General features: G+C 44.8%; 2 non-coding genes across 2 annotated transcripts; both read right to left on the bottom strand.

Annotated features, from left to right (window-relative positions):
• Positions 1 to 1,722: 1,722 nt before the first annotated feature.
• Trnat-ugu (transfer RNA threonine (anticodon UGU)) lies at positions 1,723 to 1,797 on the bottom strand. The gene has a single exon. It is a non-coding gene; the product is annotated as a tRNA-Thr (tRNA).
• A 368-nt stretch (positions 1,798 to 2,165) lies between these two features.
• On the bottom strand, positions 2,166 to 2,240 carry Trnaa-ugc (transfer RNA alanine (anticodon UGC)). Its single transcript has one exon. It is a non-coding gene; the product is annotated as a tRNA-Ala (tRNA).
• Between the last annotated feature and the right edge of the window lie 8,010 nt (positions 2,241 to 10,250).

Raw genomic sequence — 10,250 nt, forward strand, 5'->3', positions numbered from 1 at the left:
ACAATTGAAAAAAAATCATCTTTAATAACTGAACTAAAATTTTGTAAAATCCCTGTGTTAAGTTGTAGCCCATATTCCAATAAATAATCTGTAAAAAGTTCAACTTCCTACCTCAAATACTTTGTGAGGAAAGATGTAATTTATAAGCGTTATTTTAACATTGCAAGTATAGGGCGTTCCGGAGCCCCTTAAAGCTTACAAACGATTAATAAATGTCTGCTACTCATACTTTACCATCATTTGCTTCCAGAGAGTCTTTTAGCTTTCTATTATGACATCAAGACATCTGGCTTACATTTATTAGCGCGTTTGCCATAAATTTTTCAACATCCTCCACTATTTAAACGTCACAGGGGCGAAGATCAGGAATGATCCCTCATTTACCCAATCCGACAATAATTCCACATGAATATGTAATAACATTTTCATGATCTCTTTTTTTGTAATGTCCGCACACCTACAAACATACATACATCAAAAAAAGTTTTGCATCACCCCAGTTCCCAGAACTCCTGAAGATAGACTTTGACTGTGGATACTGTATCACAGACACAGTCCCTTTGTTCTGGCGCTGCAGTCTGGAACCGCGAGACCGCTACGGTCGCAGGTTCGAATCCTGCCTCGGGCATGGATGTGTGTGATGTCCTTAGGTTAGTTAGGTTTAACTAGTTCTAAGTTCTAGGGGACTAATGACCTCAGCAGTTGAGTCCCATAGTGCTCAGAGCCATTTGAACCATTTTGAACACAGTCCCTTTGACTGTTCAGAGATGTCAGTAAACCCGCCCAAATATGTAAACAACCATACATGAACAGCGGCTATTAGACGGAGGCGGTCCGACAGCCGATCAGTTCCAGTCATTTCACCAGGAAGGAGGTACACGGCTCGTATTGTCTGTAGTTCAACCATGCCTAGACGGTCAATACCACGGTTCGATCACGTCCGCATTGTCACTTTGTGCCACGAATGGCTCTCAACAAGGGAAGTGTCCTGGTGTCTCGGAGTGAACCAAAGCGATGTCGTTCGGTCATGGAGGAGATACAGAGAGACAGGAAGTGTTGATGGCATGCCTCGCTCAGGCCGCCCGACGGCTACTACTGCAGTGGATGACCGCTACGTACGGATTATGGCTCGGAGGAACCCTGACAGCAACGCCACCATGTCGAATAAAGCTTTTCGTGCAGCCACAGGACATCGTGTTACTCCTCAAACTGTACCCAATGGCGAGGTCCATTTTCGCACCCACGACACCTTGCAGCGCGGTACAGATGGGCCGAACAACATGCAAAATGGACCGCTCACGATTGGCATCACTTTCTCTTCAATGGGTGAGTGTCGCATATGTGATGAACTTGTGGATAGTATGCTAAGACGAATACAGGGATGCATCAGTGTAAGAGGATGTGCTACTGGTTATTAGAGGTATCGGTGTGTACAGCAATCTGGTGGTACAACATGTGAAGTGTGTTTGTCATGAGCAATGAAAAGAGCGAAAATTATGTTTATATTGATCTCTATTCCAGTTTTCTGTGTGGTTCCGGAACTCTCGGAACCGGGGTGATGCAAAACCTTTTTTAACTATATATGACGGTAGTACCTGTTCCCGAAAGAACAGTTACCGTCGATGACCATGCAGCTTTGCTAGAAATGAAATGATAATTAAATTGACACCCTAGCTGCAAGTAGGCGTTGATACACTTCATTGGGGACATGTTGAAAATGTGTGCCCCGACCGGGACTCGAACCCGGGATCTCCTGCTTACATGGCAGACGCTCTATCCATCTGAGCCACCGCGGGCACTGAGGATAGTGCGTCTGCAGGGACTTATCCCTTGCACGCCCCCCGTGAGATCCACATTCCCAACATGTCCACAACACTACATTCGTAGTGCGCCTAATAGATGTTTGCCCATCATACTCATTACTCGTGGCAGATTAATCTACCAAGTCCCGTACGAGTTCGGGCATAGCGTGTACGTTCGCACAAGAAGGTCAAAGGGCGGGAACCCATATTTTTAGCTATATATATGACGGTAGTACCTGTTCCCGAAAGAACAGTTACCGTCGATGACCATGCAGCTTTGCTAGAGATGAAATGATAATTAATTTGACACCCTAGCTGCAAGCAGGCGTTGATACACTTCATTGGGGACATGTTGAAAATGTGTGCCCCGACCGGGACTCGAACCCGGGATCTCCTGCTTGCATCGCAGACGCTCTATCCATCTGAGCCACCGCGGGCACAGAGGATAGTGCGTCTGCAGGGACGTATCCCTTGCACGCCCCCCCTTGAGATCCACATTCCCAACATGTCCACAACGCTACATTCGTAGTGTGCCTAATATCTTCTGTGCCCGCGGTGCCTCAGATGGATAGAGCGTCTGCCATGTAAGTAGGAGATCCCGGGTTCGAGTCCCGGTCGGGGCACACATTTTCAACATGTCCCCAATGAAGTGTATCAACGCCTGCTTGCAGCTAGGGTGTCAATTTAAAACCTTTTTTGATGTGTGTATATTTTAGGTAGACAATTTTAAATGATTTATTGAAATACAATACAGGACGTACCCCCTATAAGGTGAGACGTGGGAATATGTAATCAATGAGTCTAACATGGTCGTTTGGTCGTGCAAGTGTTCTGGTGTGCGCAAGCATTATGTTACATGCGCATACTGACCTCCAAACCTTTAAACACGGCACACTCACGGGTGAACACTATTGTGACACTTTAGGTGCATTAGGCCGTGACTTCCGTGGATGAAAATACGCGACTGTATACTGTGTCGAACAGCGGGGGGGGGGGGGGGGGGGGGTTGCTCTAGGAATGAGAGGTATTGCACATATGTACCAGCCTGCCCGTTCCATCGACTTCTGTTCAATCGAGTGCTTATGGGATGCGTTGTGAGGACACATTTCAGCTGGTCGAGATTAACCACCGACCATCCAGCAGTAGTCGAACGGAATATTGGAGGAGTGGCACGCCCTGTCACAAGAACGCCATTTCAACCATACAGACTGCATGGGTTCACGTTTCAGAAAAAAACAGTGCTGTCCGTGCTGATCACACATCCCATGTCCCACCTTTTGTAAAGTCCAGCGGCCTTCGTGAATCGCTATGCCTTCAGTGTAATTATTGTGTTTGAGTAAAAGTGTCGAGGTCCCGCAGTTCCAGACTGAAGCGCCTAGAACCGCACGGCCTCAACCTCCGGCTGAGTACGATTCCTCCGCAATGAAAAACGCCTTTGTTTTGATGGTGTACGTCCCAAATCCTGTATCATGTCCACGACACTCTCTCCCATATCTCACGAACCAAGAAGACATGCCACTCTTCTTTGAATTTTCTCGATGTACTCCCTCTAACCTATCTGTTAAGGATCCCAGAACACGTAGCACTTCTTCAAAAGAGGATGGACAAGCGTAATGTAGACAGTCTCTTTAGTAGACCTGTTACATTTTCTAACTGTTCCGCCAATAAAACGCAGTCTTTTGTTCACCTTCCCTACAACATTTTCTGTGTGTCCTTTCCAACTTAAACTTTCGTAATTATAGCTCCTGGGTATTTAGTTGAATTTACGTCCTTTAGGTTGAACTAGTTTATCGTGTAACCGAAGTTTAACGAATTCCTTTTAGCACCCATGTGTGTGAACTCATCCTTTTCATTATTTATGGTGAATTAGCAATTTTCGAAGCATTCACATATCTTTTCTTAATCTTTTTGCAAGTTGTTTTGATCTTCTGATGAGTTTACGACACTATAAATGACAGTATCGTCTGCAAACAATCTAAGACTGCTGCCCCTATTGTATCCTAAATCGTTTATATAGATATGGAATGGAATAGGGCCTGTAACACAACTTGGAGAACGCCAGAAGTCACTTCTTTTTATTCGATGACTTTCTGTCAGTTACTACGGAGTGTAACCTTTCTGGCAGGAAAGACGATATTCCCCAGGCACGGAATTTCACTACTAGCCGCATGTGTGGTACAGTGTCGAAAGCGTCTTTGGAAATCTGTTGTTGTTGTTGTGGTCTTCAGTCCTGAGACTGGTTTGATGCAGCTCTCCATGCTACTCTATCCTGTGCAAGCTTCTTCATCTCCCAGTACCTACTGCAACCTACAACCTTCTGAACCTGCTTAGTGTATTGATCTCTTGGTCTCCCTCTACGATTTTTACCCTCCACGCTGCCCTCCAATGCTAAATTTGTGATCCCTCGATGCCTCAGAACATGTCCTACCAACCGATCCCTTCTTCTAGTCAAGTTGTGCCACAAACTTCTCTTCTCCCCAATCCTATTCAATACCTCCTCATTAGTTACGTGATCTACCCACCTTATCTTCAGCATTCTTCTGTAGCACCACATTTCGAAAGCTTCTATTCTCTTCTTGTCCAAACTAGTTATCGTCCATGTCTCACTTCCATACATGGCTACACTCCATACAAATACTTTCAGAAACGACTTCCTGACACCTAAATCTATATTCGATGTTAAAAAATTTCTCTTCTTGAGAAACGCTTCCCTTGCCATTGCCAGTCTACATTTTATATCCTCTCTACTTCGACCATCATCGGTTATTTTACTCCCTAAATAGCAAAACTCCTTTACTACTTTAAGTGTCTCATTTCCTAATCTAATTCCCTCAGCATCACCCGACTTAATTTGACTACATTCCATTATCCTCGTTTTGCTTTTGTTGATGTTCATCTTATATCCTCCTTTCAAGACACTGTCTAATCATACAGTAGAGCTGCATGTCCTCGGGAAAAATTACGGCTGTAGTTTCCCCTTGCTTTCAGCCGTTCGCAGTACCAGCACAGCAAGGCCGTTTTGGTTAATGTTACAAGGCCAGATCAGTCAATCATCCAGACTGTTGCCCCTGCAACTACTGAAAAGGCTGCTGCCCCTCTTCAGGAACCACATGTTTGTCTGGCCTCTCAACAGATACCCCTCCGTTGTGGTTGCACCTACGGTACGGCCATCTGTATCGCTGAGGCACGCAAGCCTCCCCACCAACGGCAAGGTCCATGGTTCATGGGGGGTTTGGAAATCTATAAATACGGAATCAATTTGAAATCCCATGTCAACAGCACTCAGTACTAGTTGTATTTCACAAGAATGATATTTTGTAAATCCTGTTTGACCGTGTGTCAGTAGACCGTTCTGTTCGAGGTAATTTACAATGTTCGAGCACAATACATCGTCTTATAATTTAGTGGATTACTCCTATTACTTCTTTCTATTAGTGGCCCACGTTTCATGGCACTATTTCACTTGGCGGTGACGTGTCAGGCGAAAGTTACTTTCGTCCTTAGGTTTTCGCGCCAAAGTACACCAACGACGTCACCTACCAAAGAAGTTCACCACTAATCTTGTAATCAGACACCGTTATTGCAAATCGTGACAGTCTCAGTCTACCAGTACTTCTGTTCCACTCTTACAAACTACAAATCTCACGAGTACCACTGGCCCAGCACCAGCACACAGTTTTAATGAACTAGTGTGTACTTAATTTCAGTGCGCAGTGCGCTCAGAAGTTACAGATTCTCCCGAAAATCGGATCATTCAGTATCTGTTCTTGAAATTTATATTTTAATCTTATATTCGTTTTTCGCTATATTATAGAAGGAGATTCAACAGAAGGGCTAAAACTCCGGACCATTCATTTCTCAGAATAAGGTATTTCTTCTCATCATTGTCTTGCTGCGCCCTATACTGCTTCAGCACACCAGCGATGAGGAAGTACTCAAAATACTAAAAGAAATATGGTGGCATTTCATTGAACTGAAAGATTATTAGATCTGGAACTACCTGCCACATTAAAAAAAAATATCCAGGCAGGCATTCGATCCTCAGCACTTATCTCTTGTAGGGAATACTCTTCCTAGTTGAGCTGCGTCTCACTCTGTGTCTCAGTCTAAGAGCGAGTTAGTGGAGTGTTCAAATCCGTGTCTGACCCTCCAGACTAAGTTTCCCAAGATTTCCCTAAATCCCTTGATAAAAATGTCGGAAGGGTTCTTTTGAAAGGACACGGTCGGTTTCCTTCACCAGTCTCTAATGACCACTATGATGACGGGATGTTGAACCCTAATCTTCCTTCCATCCTTCGGCCTATCGGTACTTCTCTCTCACTCTTCTAAACTCGAACGCCCATGAATATCAGAGGTCTGCGTTAGAATCTTGATGCATCACACGGTATTGCAAACAAAGGAAACTTTTGCATTTCTAATATAAATTTGAAACCGTTCTTAGTATTTCATATGGATTTCAGTCACACGGTGATCATCTTCAGTTCTAAAGTAAGATAAAAACACACAAATTCAAACATCAAAGATCTATGCACAAGTACATGTGTCAATTTTCAATAGAGAATATTGAGCTTTACAAGGCAAAATATTATGAGGTCAGGTAGACTCATTTAATCATGCACAGAATATATCTGCAAACATAGATCTTGAAACTGAGGAACATTCCAAACAGAACCACTCGCTCACAGAAACCTACGCAACTAAGCTCCATGTTTGTGGTGGCCGTCATCAGCGTTCGGAGATTTATGTTAAAGAAAATACAGAATTAAAGAGTCAAAAAGATATTGCATTAATAGCATAGTGTAAGGTAATAGGAGCGCTACTAGAGCTAAATAGGTCGTTGAAGGCAGTTACGACTAATTTCGAATTGCTTGTGTTCCAATAGAATTGTCTTTTCTAGAAATACAGGGTGTTACAAAGAGGTTCGGCCAAACTTTCAGGAAACGTTCCTCACACACAAAGAAAGAAAATATGTTATGTGGACAAGTGTCCGGTAACACTTACTTTCCATGTTAGAGCTCATTTTATTGCTTTACTCCAAATTACATTAATCATGGAATGGAAACCAACAGCAACAGAACGTACCAGCGTGACTTAAAACACTTTGTTACAGGAAATGTTCAAAATGTCCTCCGTTAGCGAGGACACATGCATCCACCCTCCATCGCATGGAATCCCTGATGCGCTGATGCAGCCCTGGAGAATGGCGTATTGCATCACAGCCGTCCACAATACGAGCACGAAGAGTCTCCACATTTGGTACCGGGGCTGCGTAGACGAGAGCTTTCAAATGCCCCCATAAATGAAAGTCAAGAGGGTTGAGGTCCGGAGAGCGTGGAGGCCATGGAATTGGTCCGCTTCTACCAATCCATCGGTCACCGAATCTGTTGTTGAGAAGCGTACGAAACCTTCGACTGAAATGTGCAGGAGCTCCATCGTGCATGAACCACATGTTGTGTCGTACTTGTAAAGGCACATGTTCTAGCAGCATAGGTAGAGTATCCCGTATGAAATCATGATAACGTGCTCCACTGAACGTAGGTGGAAGAACGAAACTAAAATGAGCTCTCACATGGAAATTAAGCGTTTCCGGACACATGTCCACATAACATCTTTTCTTTATTTGTGTCTGAGGAATGTTTCCTGAAAGTTTGGCCGTACCTTATTTGTAACACCCTGTATATGTTCCTAGGAAAACGATGAACGTTTTATTTTGTTATTTGGGAAGTCGGACAGCCCCTGAGGAACTCCCTTCGTCATTATCTGCTTGCTGAACTGGAATGCCAGGTGATTTTTAATTGCAGAAATTATTCATCTACTCGAGGAGATCGAGATATCAGCCCTTTGCTCCTGTATGCAATAGCTTAAGCTGTGACCTTAAGTCTAGGGGAATGTCTCCCATGGAAAGTAACTATGCCATGAGTTTACATCCCTCCACCATAACGTTTCTGCCTAACGCCATGTGCTCGCAGTACCTCACATCTCGCCTTCTTCCGCTATGTTCTCTATAGATATCATTACATTCAGCACACGACAACTTGTAGACTACTGATTCCCAGGCCGGCCTCTGTGGCCGTGTGGTTCTAGGCGCTTCAATCCGGAACCGCGCTGCTGCAACGGTCGCAGGTTCGAATCATGTCTCGGGCATGGATGTGTGTGATGTCCTTAGGTTAGTTAGGCTTAAGTAGTTCTAAGTCTAGGGTACTGATGTTAAGTCCCATAGTGATCACAGCCATTTTTTAACTGATTCCCAGTGGAATTTCAGCAGCCGCAAATGGAGTTCCGTTATGTAATTCAGTTCTGTCAGCATATTCTGTGGAGAAAGAAAGACTTGGGCTGATGTTTCTTCCTCGACGTACTGTAAAAACTACAGTAAAACCTACAGGGAGATACCGTTCATTTCTCTCCGAGCAAGAGATTTTTGTGATCATCGTCCGACTGCTCTGTATATGGCTGGTATACACCAGCCACAGGAAGTACAGAGAGAGATAAAGAAAAAGAGAGAAACGGCGGTATTTCATTGCCAATTAAGTTTCACAACGATGAAAGTCCCAAATAAAAATCAGCTATTTTTTGAGGCAATTGGCACTCTAACCGGCGAGCACCGGCAGCTATACCGCCACTGAATTCCGTTTCGCTTTTTATACCCTGTTGCCATAGCTTTTGCCGCCCGCAAGGTCATAAAAACGGAGCCAACACGTCCGCTAACGGGCTGCCGTAAAAATGTCGAGAGCACCCCTGGACGTGCCGTCGCGACTTCCAGATCCAGACTGGGCGCCAGCGATCTCCCCCCCCCCCCCCTCCACTTCCGCCCCCCCCCCCCCACACACACAGCGACGCACATACTCATACACATATATACACGACGTGTACGGGGAGATACGAGCTCCCCGCAGAGCGACTTGGCGGCCTGTGGTTTGGCTCAGAGCGCTACAAAAAGTGGCAGTAAACATTACGCGAAGACTCGTAAAAGCACAGATCCACAATGCGGGCTCGCTAAACTGCAGAGTCACGTGCGCTCCCGCTGGGTCCACCTCGCGGTATAGCCACGTGGGCGCGTGTTGAGGCAAGTATTGTGTGGCTGATTCCTTATACACTACTGGGTATGAAAACTGCTACAGCATGAAAATAGAGAGTAAAAAACGTCAACATCGATGAAATCTTTTCGGTTTACAAGCAACGTCGAGGTATTGATAGCTGCCTCCACCTTCGTAATCAGGAACCAGATACGAGGGGGGACCCAAAGGAAACCGGATTGTTCTCATTAAAAATTTATTGATGAATCTTTTTACAAAATTACTTCAGTAAACTTCAAAATACTCTCCATTACATGCGATGCACTTGTCAAGTCTCTTTTCCAACTGTTGGAAGCATGTTTGGAACTCTTCCAAGTTTGATATTGTCCAGTGCCTTAGCGAAGCTGTTTTTACCGCCTCCACATCGTCATAATGCTCCCGTTTTAGCGTATCTTTTCATTCGTGGAAATAGGAAAAAGTCGCACGGGGCTAGGACCGGCGAATACGGAGCGTGGGGAACGACAGACCACCTCTGAGATGCCAAACAGTGGGTCACTCGTAAGGCCGTGTGTGCTGGAGCGTTGTCGTGGTGCAGAAACCTGTCACCTGATCGCCAAAGTTCCGGGCGTTTCCTCCTCACATCCTCTCGCAGACGCCTTAAAACATCCAAGTAACCGTGCTGGTTAACAGTCTGGCCAGGGGGTACGAATTCCCGATGCACAATTCCACGAACACAAAAAAAGACAATGAACATCGTCTTCACATTTGACCTCACCTGCCTTGCTTTTTTTGGTGTGGGAGAGTTGGGAGTCCTCCACTGGCTTGACGATTGCTTGGTCATACCCATAACACCAACTCTCATCCCCTGCAATGACTTTGTTCAAGAAGTTTGGATCACGTGCAGTCTCTGTTTTCAAGTCCTGACACACATTGATGGGGATAGTTTTTTGCTCCTGTGTGAGAAGGCGCGGAACAAATTTAGCAGCAACACGTCTCATGTGCAAATCCTCACTCAAATCAGCTGGCACGAGCTCCAACTGATTCCTGTCTCTGCTCAAATTTGTTCCATCGTTTGGCGACGGTCCTCGTTGATCTTTTGGCGGACCTTTTCAATGTTCTCGAGGTGAGCCGCCAGCAGTGGTGGATGTGGGGAGAGAGATGGCGGAGTTTTGAAATTTGTAATACTGGATATCATGAACTGCTATATACATTATGACTTTTGAACACTATTGAGGTAAATACATTGTTTGTTCTCTATTAAAATCTTTCATTTGCTAACTATACCTATTAGTAGTTAGTGCCTTCAGTAGTTTGAATCTTTTATTTAGCTGGCAGTAGTGGCGCTCGCTGTATTGCTGTAGCATGAGTAACGAAGATTTTTGTGAGGTAAGTGATTTGTGAAAGGTATAGGTTAATGTTAGTCAGGGCCATTGTT

This window comes from Schistocerca cancellata, chromosome 10, assembly GCF_023864275.1.
Source record: "Schistocerca cancellata isolate TAMUIC-IGC-003103 chromosome 10, iqSchCanc2.1, whole genome shotgun sequence".
Lineage (NCBI taxonomy): Eukaryota > Metazoa > Arthropoda > Insecta > Orthoptera > Acrididae > Schistocerca > Schistocerca cancellata.